General features: G+C 40.5%; 1 protein-coding gene across 11 annotated transcripts in view; it reads right to left on the bottom strand.

Moving 5' to 3' along the window:
* PLCB4 (phospholipase C beta 4) overlaps positions 1 to 21234 on the bottom strand; it is a 399190-nt gene extending 377956 nt beyond the window's left edge. For 5 of the 11 annotated variants that reach the window (XM_073236929.1, XM_017655687.3, XM_037017488.2 and 2 more), the window contains exon 1: positions 20736 to 20882. The gene's annotated coding sequence lies outside the window, so the exon portion shown is untranslated. Of the gene's footprint in view, positions 1 to 20735; positions 20883 to 21007 lie in introns of those variants that run through there. The other 6 variants (XM_037017483.2, XM_037017491.2, XM_037017485.2 and 3 more) reach the window with 2 other exon arrangements.
* Between the last annotated feature and the right edge of the window lie 1367 nt (positions 21235 to 22601).

Genomic DNA, 22601 nt, shown 5'->3' with positions numbered 1-22601 from the left:
ATGGCTTCAGTTTCTCTCAGAAATCGATCCCCCTCCCATGGATAATACACACACACATTACAGCACATGTCACGTTTACACAATGTGTGGCACCAAGACCTCGGAGACCGGCCAGTGAGTGGGCTTACAAATAAAATCCACTGCTTCTGTGCATACAAGATATCATATCTATTAAAGCAGTTCAAAGGAACAGATTCATTTGAACCAAAAGGGAAAAAAAATACACTGTAGGAAAAAAAATGGATGCATTTTTGCAAGAGACTCCTCACACTTTTCATCGAATAAATAATACCTCCTTGAAGTTGATGAAAATTTAGTGAAAATATTTATCCAGTAAACATCTTAATAAAATAAACTGTTATGACTCCAAAGAAACCTAATTTAACAACTTTATAAATTCTCATGGAGAAAAAATAGACTCACCACCCCCATAACATTTGGCAATTATTTTTACACAATGTATGCATAGTCTGTGATGTACATGCAAAGGTGGAAAAGTAAACTGCAGTGTATTAGCCTAAACATGAACTTCTTGGTTCTGCTATTTCAGGTTAACCTTTCCAGAGATGTTTAAACAACCCTTGAGTATTTTGCACGTCATCATTTCTATCAGGACCAATATCTAATACTCAATTTTTTAAAAACCTGCAAATATGTTAGAAATCAAACTATTTTGGGATAGTTATTCTGTGATAAAATTTATTTCCATTCTTTTCTTCCCCTTTTCTATTAGATGCATATTGTTTTAAAATTTTCTACACAGACATTGGGGAAAAATCATGATTTAGTATAAGGATGTTGAGTTTCTTCCCAAATAATGGCTGAATTATTGTTAAGAACATAAACAAATTTTTTTTAGCAAATCCATTTCAATATATTCCATGATATAGAAAAAACAGTATTCTAATTAACACTGCAGCTCACAGTTTTTCTTGTCTAAAGCTATTTTTCAAAGTGTTCAATCTTCATCAAGGACTAATGAATTTAAGAGACAGGCTTCATAATAAAATAAACAGGATGAAGATACCTTTATAAAGACAGTATCTGGAAATATATAAAGTGGAACCCTGTATTCATCTTTTTTTCTTTAAACTCAGCTTCAGAACTCCAAGCTTTCTGTCAAATTAGGGCTCCTTCATGAATGCTTACCTTGATTAAAGTACACCCCGAAAAATAGGCCAAAAGCATTTATATTCCCCCTTGCATTTGACCCCACAATCAGACAAACACTGCCCCATTTATATTGAGGTCCACATTAAAATAACTGCCATAGCAGTTCCAGGACTAGAAGTAAAATCAGGCGTAGTGTTAAAATCCCTCTTTTCTTATGTGCCAGCTCACTTTCCTCATTTCTTTTTCTGCATCTTAAAGTAATTCTTAACAACTGACTAAGTCTCAGAAAATTACACAAAAATCTACTCTACAAATAAAGTTTGAGGAGTTATATTTAGCAAGTTTCTGATTATACTGAACATAATCTTGGTACAGCTTCCTACATATAAAGTCTAGCCATGAAAGGGAATTCTCATTAGTCCTAACAGAAAAATAAGTGAGCTGATTAAATATAGATCAAAGGAAGCTCTGCCAGGAAAAGACCAATTTTTTATAACTTGTGGAAAAAAATGTATCAATAAACAAAAAGCAATCTGGTGTTTCTCATTCTGGCCCATAATGGTTATGTGATTAGATTAAAAACACTTTTGCTGCTTTCTTTGTGCTTTTCTGTTATTTTCCAACATTTGTAGCATGATCACGTGTAACATTTTTAAGCTCCAAAGTTATTTTTTAAATCTTAGACACTAATGAAATATAATATCATTTTTACCCACATAAATCACTCTTGTGTAGTAAGTGATACATATTAATATATTTTAAAAATATATGGATAACAACTCTAGTCAAAACTAAATGTATTACTTTAAAATGGCTTCTTACATTGTCACCTACAGATTCTAGGACAAATCATATAAAATGTTTTAAGGTTATTTCTACTTCAAAATAACCTAGCCAATGAACTGATAAACATACTTTATATTCATCTGTATCTGCTCTAAAAAACTCCTAAAATATATTTGAGGTAACTGCATCATATGTCATCACTTTCTCTGAAAGCTGTATCAGGACTATAAATACATATATTTCTGTGTGTGTGTATATATATATATATACACATTTTATAAACATATTCACATACATATATACATATTATACACATACACATGTATATTATATACATATCTATACATATAAATAAATATACATATTACACACATACACATGTGTATATTGTATACATATATATACGATCTATACTACTTAGAGATTTCTACCAGAGGTGCCTGACAACCCAGTTTCGGGTTTTACCTGTCTTGGCCAACCTGACCAAGTAGTTTGAGCTAAAAACAGTTTTATGTGATAATTTTTTTCTTTTATGTGACCAACTGTTTAGCCAAATTAGTAAAGAGAGTTGCAGATTAGAAACCTCATTCCTCTTATTATATTGGTCACCCTTACTTTCCTCAGAAACCACTATCCTGTAATCACCATGAGTTGATTCATTAAACATTTATTTTATACTTATTATTTCTTGTTACTGTGAATGGAGATTATGCAGTGTGATAGTTCCCAAGTTATAGGTGTAGCTGAAAGTATAATACTTCTCTGTGCACCTTGGTATTGAGCCAATTATTTCCAAATTATTTTAAATAGAAATAGAAAGGGAAATCTCTTACTGTTTCAAATTTTCAGCTAATATCTCAATATTCAGGACAATAGGTGAGAGTTCCCCTCAAATGGCCAAACCTGTCCAGGTCATCCTCCAGAGTCTATATATGAGAAGAACTTGCATTGCAGAAGACAGTTATCCAAAGGCAATTCTCAGGAACAAAGAGTGTTTCCCTTTCCTTCCCTGTCTATCAGCTCAGAGCAACTGCCTACAATGAGTGCTCACGCACTGGGGCTATCTGCAATTAGAAGGGCGGACGTTCTATTTCCTGGCTGGCTACTTACCTCTTTGCAGAAACTCAAAGCAGAGCAAGGTAACAAGACCTGGTATAAAGTGGAAGTGGGCTACACATCAGAGTGTGATAGTGCTGATATGAGTATCCTATAGACCAAGTGGACACTGTGGACGGTAGCAATGATTGAGTAATCCTAAAAGGTCTCCACCCAAGTTGGCTGCCTGGACAGGGGCTCAGAGACACTCCAGTGATATACCACTGAAGGACAGGAGCTGAAGGTTATGAGTGGTCACCCAGAAATTGCACTGCCCACATCCAATAATGGCCTGGTCTCAATGGATCCTGCATGGGATCTCCAAACAGTCCATTAGGGTGTGTATGAAAAAGCTGGCCATGAAAACAAACACCACCAGTTAATTACAACACCCTGGGCCCCTTTTCTGTCTGCTGCTGTCTCCAGAGAGCCAAAAACACTGGGTAGAAGGAAGAGCACACAAGAAAGTTCAAGTAGAAATGACCTCTCTTCTTTACTGATCATCACCAAGCCAGGGGGTCAGGCCTGAGAATGGAAAAGGGAAGAAAGCTATGAACTGGGTGTGAAAATGGAAGTTTTCAATTTACATTGCACCACATTTTTCTAATATTTGAAAATTAGGTTGTTCCAATACTTTAAAATCTCAAAACCTACGGGATCTGCACAAATATCATCCAATAGAGATGGGAAAAGAATAACTTTGCAGTTGGCCCTTGGACAAGGCAGGGATTAGGGGCACCAACTCCCCCCGAACCCAGTAGAAAATCTGCATATAACCTCTGACTCCCCAAAAACTTAAGTACTAATAGCCTACTGTTGGCCCAAAGCCTTACCAGTAACATTGACAGCCAATTAACACATTTTGCATGTTATATGAATTATATACTATATTATTACAATAAAGTAAGCTGAAGAAAATGTTTTTTTCAAATTGTCACACATCTCCAAAAATTTTTTCCAATATTTATTGAAAAAAATCCATGAATAAATGGACCTGTGCAGTTCAAACCTGCATTGTTCAAGCATCAATTGTATTTTCTGTTTGTTTCTTACCAAGTGTAACCATTCAACAAACCAGTTAAGCTAATAAGTATCCAACCTACACAGATTACTTTTTCATAAAATTAAATCTTATAGAAAACTAAGAAAATACAAAAAACCAAAATGCAAATTTAACTCCTAAAGCTTTAACTCCAGAATATAACCATATTTGAGCTACTTTAAGTGTAAATGGACTAAACACTCCATTCAAATGGCAAATGTCAGAATGGATAAATAATAATAATAAAGTAAGAATTAACTATATGCTCTCTACAAAGAGAAACACTTTAAATAGAAACACACAAACAGATTGATAGAAAGGAAAAGTTACAAAATGCATGCAAAGACAGCTGAACTGGCTATATTAATATAAGACAAATAAACCTCAACACTAGCAGTATTACTAGAGACAAAGAACCCTTTCTAGTAATAAAAGGGTAAATATGAAAGAGTAGGTCTAAAAGCCTAAGCCTTTCATTTAAGAGATAAGGACAATGAGGCAGGTGACTTGCTCAAAGACACTCAGCTAGGAGAATGGCCAGCTACAAATCATTTCTCCTGATTCCCTTTTCAACACCCCTTTCATTTAACCAGTGCCCCTAACCTGACCTCATTCAACATGAAAGCAATGAACCTACTTGGTTGAAACCAAGAACTCAGTAGCTATGCAAAGACACAGACTTCCTTGAACCACACAGAACTGGGGAGAGAGGATGACATCTTCAGCAGGGTCTGGCTCCAGATTTAAGGGCAGTACCTTGTTAGTTGTGTGGACCCTGAACAAATTACTTAAATGGGTCCCAGTTTCCTTATCTATAGAATGGGCATACCGTCACCTATTACACAAGATTGATGTAAGAAGTAAGGAGGAGAAAGAGGAGATCAGTAACACCCAAGGTCACTCAACTAAGTTATCAGTGACAAAGCTAGGACCAAACAATAGACAGTCACAACCAGTTTGTTAAACTGTATCCCACATGAATTACCTCCAAATGGAAGGACATGATGGAATGTCTGACCTTTACTGGGCACTTGGAAAATGTTGGTTTCCTTCCTGATAACTGATACTCTACTTGAGAGTAACTTTAGAAAGGTATTTTCTGTGTGGCATCCTCAGCTATAAAATACATCCTTCTCAATCTAGAGAAAAATGAGTTTCAGATAATAACTTTTTCTTCTGTTATTGACTTTTTGCAAGGTCATATGGTCTAAAGCAGACAGGGTAAAAATTTCAATGATAATTTTATTCTACCACTTTTTACACTACAAAATGAGTCACACAATGGATGCTTTTTATAACATCCCTCCAATAAAAAGGTTTAGACATATCGTTTTGTTCAAAGGAAGAAACAGACATTCCTCCAGATGTTGTGGTTATAATAACCAAAGGGTCAGAGCATCACGATTATAAGCCCAACCTTCAATTTGGTGTAGAATTCTTCAGAAAATGAACTCTTTCTTGTGGCTAAGTCTGTGCTATATAAGGCCAATCCCTGTATAAAATGTTCAAGCAACTTGACAATTTTCTGTATTATTTTTATTACACAATTGAGAATGTTACAGAAATAGACATTTACAATCACACTGGGTTTTATGTTTTCAGAGTCTAGTCAACCCTCCTAAATGTCAAGGTTGTAGTCAAGGTCAATATATTATCAAGCCAGCAAGTAGAGAGATGCCCACTGTGCCACTTCAGATAACCAGATGAAATTTAAGAGTAAGACAAAACTTGATAATTAATGTTAAAAAATGCATTGCTTAGCTACCAATTTTAGAAACAGCAGAATGCACACAAATCCAAAATAGGATGTACAAAACCACCAAATGAGGAAGAGAAGCAGAAGAACAGTGTGTGGTCAGTGTCCCCATCTTACATATTCATTTTAGACCACATTCAAGAGCCTACTGTGCACTAGCTACTGTACAAATCTAACTGAAAAACGAAGAATGAGTTATGATCACTTAAAAGGGACAAAGGGCTCAAAATTAGTTTATTCAAATGAATTCATGGAGTCACTGAAATTTCATGCACATACATAAAGGAGTCAAGACGTCTTGTTACTTTGACCCCATTCTATGTTGTGGCTCTGTTAGGTTGTGGGTAGAGCATTCTAAATAAAATAAAGTATATCTAAACTGACATCTCTTTGTGACTTAACTAAGAAAATAGCACTGTACTGTTTTTAAAAAGCACCAGATCAAGTAAAACACTGCACTGCATTTCATGCAAGTCCACACAATTTACTCCCCACACAAAAGCATTGTAGAAAAGGAAAGTACCAACTACCTAAGGAGAAATTAAAATGTTTCCTGGATGACTTAAAAGTTAAGTTAAAAGTTAAAAGCTAAGAAAGAACCAAAAACTATTTTTATTTTGTTTAAAAAGACTTACCCCAGGACTTAGACTGATAGCAGAGAAATGTAGTAAGTACACATTACTTACCAAATTATAAATTAGGTAATGATTCAAGTTCCAAATTATGGAAAATTATTCAAGCTCATTTAACATGAAATGTTTCAACTCTAAGACTCCTTAAAGAAGGACGTAAAACTCACAAAGGAAAAATAAATACATAGATAAATAAACAGATGCAAGAAATACGTGAATCTAAATCCCTGCCTATAAACAAATTGACTTATGAAAAGTTCAATGAAAGCAAATCCTCTATAAACTAAATGAACTGGAGACAAAAATCACCTTTTGAAATTAGGAATGGATGTTCAAACACCAAAGTTATTATAAAGAGCATATGGCTTTTTATCATTATCCTAATTTGACCATTCTGTTTCCCTAAATATTGCCAAACACATTCTTTTCAAAAAAGTATTTAACAAACAAGTATAAAGTGCCTGCCATGTGCTAAGTATCACGCAAGATGCACGAGGAAACAGCAACAGGCAACCTCAGCATAAGGAAGATGTGTGGGAGTGTGCATGCACATGTGCATGGGGGGGCAGTGAATTAAATGCTAATTCAAATTCTGTACGTTGCTTTGGTCTGTAATAACTGCACTTGCTTTGATTCCTATATCAGTAGGACGGCTTTCAGCTGCATGTAAAAGAAATCCCACTGTATTCGTCTGCTAGGACTGCCAAAACAAAATACCACAAACTAGGTGACTTAAGCAACAGAAATTTATTTCCTCACAGTTCTGAAGGCAGGAACTCCAAGATCAAGGTGCCGGCAGTGTTGTTTTCTGGGAACTCTCCTTGGCAGGAAGATAACCACCTCTTTACTGTGTCCTCACATGGCCTTTTCTCTGCACACACACATCCCTGGTTTCTCTCCTGTGTGCTTTCCTCTTCTTATAAGGCCACCAGTCAGATTGGATTAGGCCCCACCCTAACAGCCTCACTCTAAACCCATTAATCTCCAAATACAGTCACATTCAGAGGTACTGGGTGTTAAAACTTCCACATGTGAATTTTGGAGGGGCACAGTTCCATGCAAAACACCCATCAAAGTGACTTATCAAATATCATTGGTTTTTCTCAATGAGAAATTCACAGTTAAGTTGATCAGGGCTAATGAAGCCACTCAAGTAAGTCATCAAGGAACTGGGTGCCCTCTGCTTCCTGCTCTGCATCCTCAGTGTGTGGTTCTCATCACCAAAACCACAAAGGGCTGCAAATCTGAGCCTGTGTCCAGGTTTCAGGAAGTAAAGCAGGAAGCCCACACAAAGACGGCTGTCCATATCTCTCTGGCTAGACCCCTGGCGAGCACCCTTGGCTGCAGAGGAGGCCAAGGAGGGCAACATTTGTAAGTGGACACATCCCTACTGAGCCAAAATCGCAACTCCATCAGACAGGAGGAACTGTGTCCCACACACCTCCCTGACCACAGATGCATACAGATTCAAAGTAAACCTCCGTATGAGGCCTGTCTGTACCACTGACCAACCATGTGACCTTGAGTAAATGTTCTAATCACTCAGTTTTCTGAGTATCAAGAGGCGGTATTTATTTCTGACCTGCAGAATCACTGAGAGAACTGAACAGGGTTGCATTCATCGGTAAGGCCCAAGGCACACTGCCTAGGTCTACAGTACACTGGGTTTGGGGCCTGGTGTTAAAGGTTCCTGGGAAAACACACCATTCTAAAATACCACAAAGCCACCCTGTTAGGACTCAAAAATATCAAAGAACTGACTCCATTTCTTTATCATGTGACTTTTCACATATCCTGTTCCATAGCATGGCCCAGGGGCCCACAGACTGGACGGCCTGTGTGTGTGAGCATGCGCACCTTCTTTTCTGCTTGTCTCACACCTTACTTGAGGGGAGGAGGCACTGATTCACTAGGACTTCTGGTCCTTGCATCATATCCCTTATTCGGTTCAGCGATTTCTCTTGAGATGTTCTAGACCAGAAACCCTATTTAGGAGTGAGGTATTCCTTCCAGGTAACTTACGCTTTCACTTCTCCAACAAAGGGGGAAGAGGCTCAGTTTGGTAAAAAGTGGAACATTTCCACAAGGTTTTCAAGACATCTGCTGCCCTTAATCAAACAGTGGATTCCTCCTGGTTATCAATCTTGATGTAAAACCTGTGGGTCTGCCAAGTTTATAAATCCAAACTGAGAAAATAAAAAGTAACAGGTAACAGAACAGTTCAGGAGCGCTTGGTTTGAGCTGAGTCACTTTCAGAATAGGTATTAATACCCAGATCATCTGCACTTTAATTTCCTCCTTTCCTTCTGGTAGCTGCGTAAGAAATCTCGGTATGTTACTGGTGACAGATGGGAGAGAACTTCAACCATTACTTTGAAATTCTTTCAAAGGGAATGAAAAATGGACAGAATGAGGCCAGCCTTAAGATTCTCAGAGGGCCTCACAGGTCCAAAAAGGCTCTAAACAAAAGGAAATATTCTCTCTCGGTACTTCCAAAGTGATTTCATGAAATCTTTTCTCAGCAGCTGCAATAACTAAACTATAATCCTTCTAAATGCTATCTCCATTTGAATTTGAATAATGACATATCCAATAATTAACATACTTAGCATTTTTACAACACAAAGCTGAAATAAATCTGCTAAATCAAAAAAAAAATGCCAGTTACAAAGAAGAAACCTCTTAAACACAACTGACACTCCGACCTCAGGAATGGGAACATGGTTAATTAAGACCATCAAAGCCACTATTTTCATAAGATTCAACCCAGTGTTTCAGTAAATGCTCCCTCCTGATTTGGGAACTATACAAGACACTCTCTTAAAAACAATATTCAGCACAATATTTTCCTTCAATTAATTAATAGCTCTCTTGCTTTCTGTCTTTGGCACTGATATATTCACAGGTGAATTTGAAAATAAAATGCTACAAGAAAATAAATACAAAACATTTTGGATTACCAAGAGTTCCAACTTAATAAAAATAATCTGATTAAACAAATGCTTTTTCCCTAACATTTCCAGCCAAGTTTGATATAGGCAACTTCCCTGATTTTAACACTCTGTAAGAAACATAAACATACCTTGGTTAAAATAAAGCTCATAAAATAGAAAAAGAAAAGTGAAAGTGAGCATTAGTAATATCTATAATTGATAAATTACTGAGTTGTTCATCTGAAGTCAATATAAAATTGTATATAAACTGTATTTCAGTAAAAAAAGAAAAAAGAATCTGAGAATGTGCCACCAGGAATAAATGATAATACCTTCAGGAAACTATCTCCTCTGGTTCTAGTATACTAATATATTACAATATCAGAATTTCTGTTAGCAGAAATAATGACTACAAAGTTTTCAATTTACTGATCATATTTCCAAATGGATCATTGCTACTTCTCTGTGACCAGTGCAAGGAATCATGGGATACCTTTTCCCTCTGTAACAAGTCTGCGGATGGCTTCAATTTATAAAATATGGCACCTCTTCTGCTGATTCATCAGATCACTTTCCTAATCTTCCCACTCTGCAGACTTTGCAATAGTGGCATTCAGTTATTCACTCACTTAAGAGACATTATTACTAGTCTCTAATAAGCTCCAGATTCATCCCTGCCCCAAGAGAGTCCTGCTGTGGCCAACATTTGTGAAATATTGAACAGAAGAACTCAAGTAGGGCACCCAACCTGGTGCTAAAATCAAGGAAGGCTTTGCAGAGAAGATGGCAACTATGCCAGGTGTGCAAAAGCCCTGGAGGATGCAACCAGCTGCAGAAGGCGTTTGAGTGCAGAGTCAGCAAAGGCACTGTGGCCACAGATTTTATGTTCTTGGCACTTGAATATTGCTTAAAATAGGTGAGGCAAGTAAAGGTGTTCAAACTTCATAGTAGCGGTTCAGCCATGGATGGCTTGTATTTGACAAATTGGGGAAACAGAATCAAATTCTAGAGGTAGTAAGGAACTGTTGAAACATTTTAGAGGTAATGCTGTAAAAAGATTAGTTTTGTGTAAATTACTCTAGCTAAGTATAGAGAATGGAGTAAAGAAGCAAAGATGTAAACTTAAAATGTAGCTGTTTGTCTAGCTCTTCCAGTAAACTGAAAACCACTGAGGGTAAGAGTTGCCCTGTTATAGTACCTGACACTCACTTAATAGCCAATAAAATACATGAATAAGGAAGGGGTGAGAGAAAGAGAGGGCAGTAGGGAAACTGGTTAGAGGTCATGGGGCAATCAGTTATGAAACACTGAAGACAAAAACTTGGGCAGTGGCAAGAGGAATGGGAAGGAATGGACAGAAATGCAAGTTATTAATTAACAGGGTAGATTCAACAGAATGGTGCCTTGCTTCATGAAGATTCAGAACCCAGGATAAAATCTGGAGTGAAATTGAGGATTTCTGTTTTGGTCACACTGATTTGAAAATACCCATAGTATTTCCATGCTTAGATCTCCAGCAGACAACTGTGTATAGAGTATGTTGAGTGAGAGGAGTTCAGAGCATTGTAGAGACTTCCAAAGAATACCATTTTAAGGGCTGGGTGGTAGACAAGATGTTCATGAAGCTCTTCCTCTAACATATGCAAACAGTACAGAATGGACAAGCCCCTGCAATCAGAGGCTTCCGGAGTCCCTATGAGTAATAGTAAAAAGGAACTGATCTAGTGCAATTCCTTCAGGTTGGAGAAGTGATGTGACTTTCCCAGAGTCACCAATCGTGGAATACATGCAGCAGCTGTTGCTAACAACCAGTGTCTTGGTTTTTTACACCATAAAATTTAGAGATAAGAAGAGATGAACTCTGATATTCCTTCCAGCCATATGATTTTATGATTCTGACAAGTTTCATTGCTGGTTCACTCAGGACAAGTACACAAACCAAACAGAGCAGTCTTCACCTATTCAAACAACAGAACCAAGAAAATGAGAGAATAAATGAGTCTAAAATCTGAGTCTGACTGCCTTGCTGAACAAATGGGAAAATAGAGCTTGTTCATTTCTACTCAGTAATGTTAATGATTCCGTTAAATTGACTTCTTTGAAGGAAAATTACTGTTAATAACCTTAATTTCCTCCTAGTCTCTTTCCCCAGGTACCTGACATTTTAAATAAAATATTTTCATAAAATATTAAAAGCAAAGGAATTATATATTAGATATCAAACTCCATATTGACAGACTTTATGAGTCCCTTCTGTCTCTCCTGTCTACTTACACCTCTTCAGAAAAATACATAAAGTTTCCAATTCTGTGCATTTCCCAAGAAACACTACCCATTCCAAATGAATTAAAAAATATTTTAAAGATAGGTTACTCTTAGACCCACCACAAACTCTTAGGCTTCCACCCTGGCCTGACTGCACATCGCTGCTCTAGAATAGCAGGTGGACAGAGCCTGCTACTTACCTCCCCAGACCCACTCACCATCCTCCATTCCTGCCTCCTCTCCCTCGCTCTCTGACTTCTGTTTGGGTTCAGCTAATGGAGAGCACCAGCCAGAGTTTGGGGAACAAGAAGGCATATTTATTCCCCTGCTGCCTCCGTGTAGGCACATTACAGATTGATTGTGTCCCTCTCCAAGAGGACACAGCCTTTCTTGCCCCTTCACTCGAAGTAGCAATAGCAACCCCCATTGCTAAATCCCTCTTCAGCCCTCACCCTGGTGGTGTTCCCTACACCTGCCCATACCTTCGTCAAGGTACCTTTAGTAAGCCCTCCTCCAAGGACTCAGTTCAGAAATGGCATCTATTCCCCGGCAGGTTCTGAATAACACAGGGTTAAAGAGTGACCAGGCAGGGCCCTCCATTGTGGCTTTCACACATATTATCTCCAAGGCATCATCTGTAAACTGTAAAACACTATAATATTTCCATGAGCAAAGCCTAGTACACACTTTCTTGAATATGCAAGGTTTCAATGCCAAGGAAATATGACTGAGTCCCACCATATTTCTACAATTCACAGGGTGCTGTAAAAATAAACATGCAGAAGGCATACAATCAAGAATCTGAATGTCATTGCCAACATCACCAGAACTTTCCTTAAAAATGGGTATCTGGAGAAACAGATGAAAGAACCAAACCCATCCTTGAAAGCAGAAACAACATTTCATCTTCCTGCTCTTCATTCACATCAATATTTAGTAACCCTGATATAGTGATGCATTAGGATGACTCCAAGTCTTTCAAGGGGTGTCACAAAATCTGAAAATTATCTCACAATTTACTTCATGTTATTGATAACAACTATAGTCATCAAAGTTGTCTCTTCTGAAAAAAAGGTGGGAATCAGTTATCTGGATTTCTGTATTTCCCCAATATCTCTCTAAATGAAATTTCAGTGTAGTTTTTAATTGCTATAGCCCTTAGTCTACATATTACTTCTAAATATCCTGGAAATTAACTCCAGATAGCTATTAAATAATAAAACTCAATGAAATAGCATTATCTCTGAACTTTCTAATTCTTTAAGGAGAAGGTAAACAAGATTATTAATCAAATATTTCTAAGTCTAAAGCTGTAAATACATCTGGGCAGAATTCTTAGCAATGAAATTGATTTTCCCAAATCAATATCAATCTCTGTTGGCTTTTCGGTACCTCACTTCTCTGACCAGATACTCAAGAATGCTTATGCCACGTCCCGGGTGTGAAAGGTCTAGAGTTTCACAGCCACCCACACTGAGCAGAATACAGATTTTCAACTTTGATTCTACAAAATACCTCTTTACTGGAGAACTTTTCTTTTTCCCCATTCCTAGAGAGTTTTTAAGTTAGCCTCCTAGCTGGCAGTCTTCTTGACTAAGTTTTAAGAACATAGATTATTTCTAAAGTCATTTTCTAGTACATAACTGAAATCTGACTGATTAGCAAATTAGTAAAAATTAGTAAACCAATGTAACAATGTGGGACATGCTTCAATTAGAGGATATGTTGGCAATTTGAGGTTCTAGGAGATAGAAATTCTATGGGGAACTTTTTAAAAGGCAATTTGGCTGTGCTGTAAAACTGTGCCTACCCTTTTGACCAAGTAGTTCTATTTCTAGGAATTTAGTTACAAAAATTCTCACATATGTGCCTGAAGACCTTTTAAAAAGATCTTCAATCTTTTGGTTAGCAACTGTGAAAAGAGAACGGTTAAATAAAATATGGTATTATCCACAGTACTAAAGTTTATGTAACATTAGAAAAACAAGATAACTAGTATACTGACACAGAAAGATCTCCATGACATAGCTTATAGTGGACAAAGCTAAGTCACAGAAAAATATACACAGTATGATCCAGTTTATGTAATAAGAAAAAGGCATGTATATATACATCTATATGCAAATGCATAGAGAAAGGAGAAGAAAAAAGCACTCTAAGCTGTTGCCAATGGTTATATCTGGGAATGGGTGTAGGTGGGTAAGAGTATTTTACATTTTGCTTCTGTATTTCTGCATCAGCAGTTCAACTGGAACATATTAATATATCACATACATAATTTTAAAAACCAATGAAAACAAAAATGATAGAAATTCTAGAGGGGGCTTGGCGGATCTGGACAGTGAGTGCATCCCATTTCAAAGGGGCCTGGCTTTCATTTGATCCCGTGTGATCCCTTCCTTAAGAACCAAAAGGAGGAGAGCTGTTAGGTAGATTGCTCCTTGAACACCGACCTGCAGAAACAGATGCACAGTCTGTATGCCCAGGACAGACACAGCAACTGCCACAGAGCAGTGGGGATATCTTGGGACTTGTTAGAGTTCAAATCAGTGACACAGACAAAAGAACCTCCATGTCCCCATAAATGAAGTCACCTATTTCTCCACACTTTGGTGCTCTTTTTTTTTTAAAGGAGCACCATGAAATAAAAAGGAAAACCATCCCTTGCCTCCCTCCACTCTGCATATTTGCTAGCATCTTAGAAACATGAGGGAGAGGAGAGAACAGGAAGAAATACAGAATTTGAAATCTGTGTACACTGGAAATAAATGGCCATAACAACCTCTGTAAGAAAACTTAACAGAAAAAAATGCATGAATTAAAGAATGCTCACTTCAAGATGACATTAGAGTCCCTCCATTTCCTAGTATACCGAATTTCCAAGCTTGACAAAAGGCTCAAAACGGGAGCTCATGGGCCAAATTCGTTCCACAAATACGTTTTGTTTGGCCACCCTATGAGCTGATCCATTTGTTTTTATTTTAATTATTTATAAACATTTTTCAAATGAGATCTTGCACTTAATTCTGGATTTTATGCTTCTCTTAAAACTGTAGAGGCTCTGACAACTCTGAGCCCTATGTCCGCCTGGTAGAAATCTTATCATATGGCATGGCAGCTGCTCCCAAGGAAGGGGTCTGGCCAAGCTCGACAATGCACACTCTTGTCTCCCCACTCGCTATGGGGCACAGAAGAGCTCTCTGATGCACCCCCCACCCCCCCCACCCCCCACACACTAAGCTCTTGGACATCTGGGCTGCTGCACGTTACTTACCCAGCCTTCAGAAGAATCAGAGTGTGCCACATCCTGACTGAAACCATGAGGAACCCACTAGGAAAAAGCTGACCCTCCAGAAAACTAAAATTCCTTTTTATGCTACCCCAGAGTAACATTGAGCAACCTCCCTCTCTTAACTGCTAGCCCAGGCAAGCACAGAAACAAAAGCACCTAGAATTAGATGAGGACATGTGGCTTTACCCTCAACTTCCTATCTCAATTCCATATTCACAGCAGGGTTGCCAGAAGTTTCTCTGTCATATCTCAGCCCAGCTGCTTAAAATAAGGGTCACAAAATGTTTTATGTGACACACCTTTCAGCAGCATGTACCTTAGTGGCAGGGAACACAGCATAGCAGTTAGAAGTTGGAGGTCTGGTGTCCATCTATCAGGGTTTGAATCCCATCTCTCATTCGAACTCCCTGAAGTAATTTCACCTCTTTAAGCCTCAGTTTCCCCTAATATAAACTGGAGATACCATTAGTAACCTCCAAAAACAAGTGCTGGGAGGATTAACTGAGGTGGCACATTTTATATGCCCAACAATGTCTGTTGTTTTGTTACCGCTGCTGCTATTACCATGTGCAGCAGAAACTCAGTGCTCCCACTGATGCCCGTGGGAAAACAGGAGCCACCAAGCCTCCCCTCTGAGCATCAGAGATCCCCAAATTATTCTAGCGGATGGCTCTCTCCTTCCAGGCCTACATGGCTTAATAAGGTCTTTTCGAAAAGTCTTGCTGGGAGACACAGAAGCCCTGGGGATAGCATCTGGCTCACTGAGTTATGTTTCCAAACCCCACAGTCACAGAATTGTGAGACAGTTATGGCTGAGTTCAAGTTAGGTCCCTCTGTCCAACTGCAGTCACAGGGGGAGGTTAAGTCCAGAGGAAGGTCTGGCACTTCACAGGGGCCCTAAAAGATAACTGGAACTTTCTGTACTTGCTGGGGGGCAGAGCAAGTGTCCTTTATCACAGGTTTCATAGGAATCGACAGCCCTCTTTGTATGCAGAGGTCAATGGCCTTTGCCCCTGTTGGGGGGAGAATGAGAGAGTGAGCAATTACTCTAGTAGCATTAGTAGAAGGATCGACAGTAGTTTAATAACAGCAGAAGTAACACAAAGCCCGGGATCATTCAGATTAAGAACTCCATAGGGTTATTCTCTTCATTGTACAGATAGGGCAACTGAGGCTCAGACTGATGTCCAGGGTCACACAGTTAATACGTGACACAGTCAGGATTCAAACTCGAGCGTGCCTAATGCCAACACCGGAAGGTCTCAGCAACTCCACACCACATTACTGGAGGTAAAATCACAGAGTAAACCCCACTCCCCTGCCCCGTGGCCTCTGAGAGCAGGTGTTTCCAGAGCAGTTGTCCTTTACCTTGAGTGGGTCTCAGGCTCCACTTCAATCGGAGGAATGTTATACTCCCTTCTCAACATGATATTTTTAAATGCATAAAATCGAGTGCAAAGGAAACCAATTATATTGAAACAGACTTATCAAAGTATTTTTTTTAAACTGGACACACACAGTAATTCATGTGCTTCCTTTCCAATCTACTAAATGCCAAGATCAGCAGTGACTCTAATACCTGTCATTTGGAAGTCAGTGAAAATAAAGATGTAATTCATTTGCCAGCTATATTAATGGACCTACCAAATCCACCCATTAACCATTACAGAGTGGACTTGAGGTGAAGAACTTCTATTCTGGGGCAGTGACTGGGGACAGCAAGATTTCAAGTATAAATCTAATGCTCTGTGATCTCTCTGTGTGAGTTGCTTATATTTCAAGTTATTTTATTTCTCCTGACCTAAAGAAATGGCCACTTCATGACAGGGAGCCAAAAGCATCCTTTAATTGTTCAGAAGGAAAAGAATTCTTTAAGAAGGACAGTGTATTTGAAAGCAATGGTTTGCCTGGCCAAAAGATCGCTAGGTAACTAGAGGTGGAATTTCCCAGCCTCAGCAGCAAAGGATCAGAGACAAGAGCTGGGAAGGAGACGCCCGGTCAAGGGGATAGGATGACACTCTATTGCCACCACATGGTGTGTGACCTTCTCATTGAAGGTTTTATAGGTGGTAGGTGAAAGAGGTGTTCAGAAAAAAACGCTCTTCTGAATTATAGCCCTTTCAACTATTTTGATTCCACAAAGAAAAGGAAAGAAAAAGCAGACGGAGTTCATGCAGAGAAAATAAAAATTCTGCTAGTTATTCATCCTCTTGAACATAAGGATCTCCTCACTGAGATGTGGAAGGTAGGACCTTACTGCTTTCATCTCTTCTATGAACTTGGATTACACCTTCAGTGTATGAAAAGCATCTAAAGGCAGGATCTTCCAGCCAGCCTTTTAGAAAGTGGGATTTGGGAATGGTGGTTGAATTGAGTGAAATTGGCCTTGAGAATAAAAGTGACTCGGGTGATTTTTTGAAAGCAGGCTTAATTCTGATAGGACAATGCAAACTTCTCCCATTCATCTACTCAGTAAAACATTATCACCCAGCTCAACTGCCACTGGGGGTGAAAAAAATCCATTTTTATATTTGATTAGCTAAAGAATCACAGTCTCCAAATGTGCAAAACCTTTAACATCACTCATTCCAAGGTATAACGAGATCAATATTATACCTTAAGTTAGTACTTCCACTTAAAAGGACAGGATTTATCAAAAGAAAAACTATTCAAAAGAAAAACAAATACTAAGGAATAGAAGAAAGACATACACAAGGGTATTACATTTGCTGAGTATTGCAGGGAAATAGAAAAATGCAGAATGAACAGTACTGAGAATTGCTCGCAAACACGTCTAACATATGAGCACCAATAGCAAAACCTCCAAAAGTCGCAGCTGCTGCTGACCATCAGCAATAAAAAGCTGTATTTATTCCTCCCTAGGTAGGTAAGTTGTTTTGACAGGCACTACATGTCCTACAAGTTCACACTGTGAGGTAAACAGCAAGTAAACTTCAGTCTGGACATGAAATAACCACGAGTGATCATTAAAGCGCCTCCATTAGTCCTTGACCTCATTCTGTATATCAAACACAGAAGTTCTTAGTTTTACAGGAATTACTGCGATAGCCACTTCATTAAAAACCTGGGTTGTCAGGGCTAATAAACATGCTTTTTATCCTTACTTGACAAGTGATCCCAGATGACGGTAATTTAGTCAATCTGCTAAATAATTTTAGGTTTCAAAGAATATTTTGCTTCCCCCCACAACCCCCCAAAAATTTGAGTTCACTAGGAAAGGCTGGGATTCATTTATGGAGGAAATGAGAAATACATAATCTTTCTTTCCCATGACTATGTTATTTAAGTGCTGGGATCCAGAAAGATAAAATTTATTCTCAACATAAGATTTAAAAATTTTTAAAATCAAACTCAGTAGCTAATTACTAGTGTATTTTTTTAAAGAATCCACAACAGCTATTAATAATTCTGATAGTTGAATTTACTGGCTACTTGTGGAAGTTTGCAAATGAAAATGCAACACAAAATCCAGAAGCTGACTTCACTTCTATCACATCCTCTCACAAATTAGCATGCCAATGTGATCAATGCAAGGAAAACAATACAGTAGCACGGAAGCTCAATTTCACTCAATTTTAACTGGGAGGGTGGGTGAGACAAACAATCATTTCAATTCTCAGTAAATCAAACTCCAAAATGGATTTAGTAATTCCCTAGGAAAACACCATGATCATTTTGATTGCCTGTTCATTTTGATCATTTTGAATACAACTGTCCTGCGTTGCCACAGTGAGCAGAAGACATTAATCTAAAGATGGCTGTATATATTCTTGGGAAAGTCAAAATAGCAGGGCTGTAGGCACTGGCTAGGTGTTAGCTGAAAATAAAATATTTCAAAGAGGTAATACAAATTTAAAAATCCACTTCACCAAAGCATTGTAGTAACACTTAACCATTTTTTAAACTTCCATATTTCACTGTCTCACAAAGCAGAAAACACAACATCTCAAATTCCAGAATATGTAAGTACTTTAACATCACTCACACCTTCAGGCACTCAAATATGAAACTTAGAAAAGAGTATTTTAGAACAAAGCTCTTCTGAGTGGGTGTACATTTGTAAAATAAAGGTAACATTATTCCAACAGATGTAAATGTGTATCCAGTGATCCAAATGAAGTCTTAGAAATTCTGTTTTGACAGTTACTTGTAGAATAGTATCTCACCAGTGATTAATTCAGAGCTGGGTAATGATATCATCAAAGCTAAATAAAAACTAAGTTCGGATGGTTGAGTAATAATACAGATGGAGAGACATGTCATCAGTAATCTACTACAGGGTACCTTTAGCTGTTATGATGTTACACTCAAAGGATTACCAGTTAGGACAGCAAAAAGTCTCATAAAAACAAAAATGCCAATTAAAAAATGCTATTCCACATAAGAAGTGAATTTGTACAAAAACAGGTGTTCTCCCTAGATGGCAATCATTTATTAAAGTTCACAAGAAAGATGACATAACAGATTAAATCAGCAGCTGAAAAATATGCAAGACTGTCCTATCAAAAACACAGCATTTTAGATTACATAACATGATAATGGAAGATTAAACCACATGCCCCTAGCCAGCTAGATTTTTCTTCTTATGCATGATTCTATAACTTAGGCCACTTAAGTTTGAAGAGTAGATAACATGAGATTCCCAGTTCAACCACATATTTTTGAAGCCAAGACTCTTGAAAAAACTCACGTTAAAATTGTACATACACACACACAATTTTTCTTCTGTGAGAAACACAGTCTACTAAAACACTTTCCTAACCTCTTTGTTGACTGCCCAGTTAAAGTCACCAGTTGCTCTTCCTGGTTATGTTTACTTTACAAATCTGATTTCTCTTTAAAGGGGAAACTCAATTCTACTTTAGATGTTATAAAGCTGCCTATGTATGAATGACATTATGTGAATGACAACCACACAGAATTAGTAAACAGCCATGTTCTTACACACATAACTACATTTAGACCACCGTGAATCACATTTATGGTTTAAAAAAAATGGGGACCTTCGTGAATGTTTTGGCCAGAATTAAATTTCAAAAACAATCGTTAGAACAATAGCTAGAATCACTCCAAGAGTTAAAAAAAAAAAAGAGGGGTAGAGGGTCATCTCTTATATACAAGTATATTTATGAAAATATAATTTTTCTCTAGAAAAATACTAGCTTTGTGATACCTTTATGATTCTAGAAAAAGTACTTAGACAGTTGGAAATTGGAGAATTCCATATTTTCCTAATTTTAATATACAGTACTACATACAAAGTCTACAGTCAGAAGTATTGTAGTATACAGAGTCTAATCAGTTATGGAAAAGGCAAGTTTAAAATTGTGAAAAAAGACAACCTTTCGTCTCTATCATTTACATGTTTTTAGGAGGCCGGAACACTGCTCCCCAATGAGTGCTGGCCTGTCAGTGTTAAGTGGAAATGGTCAGTCATATCTATTACATCCCCCGAAAAGGTGAGAAGATCCATACACATTTACATGCGTTGCAAGGTGCTATTTCCAACCAAAATCATACACACGTCGAACCGAGTTATTTCGAGCCAGAAGCTGTGAACGTATGGATAGTCTGAGAAAACCCAGCAGGCAGTGATTACAGGGGCGACCGGTGGCGGCGGGGACCCCGAGCTGCCGCGCGCGCTGTGAGCCTGGCACCCCGCACCTGCACCGGCTCCCCGGCTGAGCATCCGGGTGCGCGCACGCGCGCGTCCGGGACTCACCCGCCGGGAGCAAACAAACCCCACGGGCCCGGGCGGGCGAGAGCATCCTCTGGCGGGACCCGAAATGATTTCTCCTACCTGTCACTTTGCCTGGAGCAGCTGCCGGGGATGCGGCCACAGCCGCCGCCTGGAGACCCAAAGTGCGCGCGCGCGTGTGTGCGCGCGTGTGTGTGTGTGTGTGAGATCTTGTTTGCAGTGCAGCTCACTTACTGCTCCCGGCGCCACCAGCCCCCAACCCCCATAAAGAGCCGGCCGCCAAGCCCCCTCCCAGCGCGCCCGGTCCCGCCCTCCCTCTGCCCCCCGCCTCCCCGCCTCCCCGCCTTCCCGCCCCTCCGGCGCGCGGTCCTCACCTCTGCGCAGGGTGGGGGGTCTCCACTGGCGCTCCTCGGCTAACCCGCGCGGCAGTGCCGGCCCGCTCCGCCCGTCCACCCACCCGCGAGGCTCTGCGTGTCCCGGGCTCCGGGCCCCGCCGCCCCTCCGTGGCCGGCCGCTCCCTCCTCCCCAGCCCCCGAGTCTCCCTCCCCGTTCTCGCCTCCCGGCTCCAGAGCCCGAGCTGTCGCCTCGCAGCCCCAACCTGCCCAGGCTACGGAGCATGCCCAGTGCGGCGCGCCCGGGCTGGGCTGGGGGTGGGCAGGGGCCGGGCCGGCCGCCCAGCTGCCGCGAGGCGGCCGGGCGGGGAGGGGTCGCCGAGCGAACCGGGGGTGCAGCCTGGCAGCCGGGGGCGGGCGGCCCGACTGGGTGGAGGGCAGCGCTGGGGAGCGGGAGTTGCGTCCGGGGAAGCAGCTCCGCCGCGCGCCCCTCGGGGGTCTCCCCACCGCCCACCACAGTCCCAGCGCCGCGGCACGTGCCGCGTGCCTGGGGTCGGAGGGTGCACCGGGTGGCGCCGGACCTTCGGGGGAAGGGGGGGAGTGGCACCCTCCTTCGAAGGGAGATCGCCAGCCCGCCGAGGGCCAGGGGGCTGGCGTGGGGGTGAAGAGTGGAGCGGTTCAGGGTTGGTACCCAAACGCCGCTGGCGGAGTTGGGGGAGTGTTTGTTTTTATTTTAATAAAACAGAAGTGCTTACATTGCTTCAGGCACTGTTGTAAACGCCTTTTATTCATGTAATCCTTAAAACAATCTTTCAAAACACGTAAGAATATTTACTTTTTTTTCTCGAAGCTTAAACTGAGCCACAGAGCGACTAAGTGGTTCCAAAAAGTCTTCCCCCAAGTGAATCTCAGAATATCAAACCCCCCCGACTTTGGTCCCTGAAATGCTAAGGCGCTGCTTCAGCCACTTCGCGGCTCGCCCCTGCCCTACAACGGCCCCCAGGCGGGTCGGAGCCACCCTGGTACAGAGACCCTGACGGCACTCAGCGAAGGATCACTCTTTGTGTGGGGACCCTCGCGACGCGCGGCTCAGGATTCCCGGGAGGGCTGCCTCCTCCCCCGGCCACTCCGCCTCCTTCGCCCCGGCCGGCAGCCACCAAAACCCGGAGACGTGGCACCTGCGCATTGGGGACTGGGGCCACGCTTGCAGACGAACTGGGCATGCTCAGCCGCCTGAGCAGGTCCGGCTGGCCAGAAGGAAGGAGCGAGACTGGCTGCTCCAGCAGGGTAGGGAATGGAGGCGGAATGTGTGCGCAAACCATAGCCCAGGCTCTGACGGTCAGAGGCAGTAATAAATGAAAAAATTCAATCCTCTGGCACATCCTGGCCTTTTCAGGCAGGGCTAAGGGCGTAGGGGGATGCTCTAAAGTTTACCAGCTAGACATCCTTAAGAGGGAGGCGGCTGAGGGTCCCCTGACAACTCTCCAGCCAAACTGCTTAGCTGCAATTTTAGCTAATCCCTGAAACAAGGTCCTAAGCAGCTGAGTTCGGCTGCCTGTGAGGTAGCCAAGAAAAATAGTCTAGACCAAGTTTCCCTGCCAGACTGGAAAGGAAAGACAGGTCCCCGGGAAAAGTT

The sequence above is a fragment of the Manis javanica genome, chromosome 5, assembly GCF_040802235.1.
Source record: "Manis javanica isolate MJ-LG chromosome 5, MJ_LKY, whole genome shotgun sequence".
Classification (NCBI taxonomy): Eukaryota; Metazoa; Chordata; class Mammalia; order Pholidota; family Manidae; genus Manis; species Manis javanica.
This window is presented reverse-complemented; position numbering and strand designations above follow the sequence as displayed.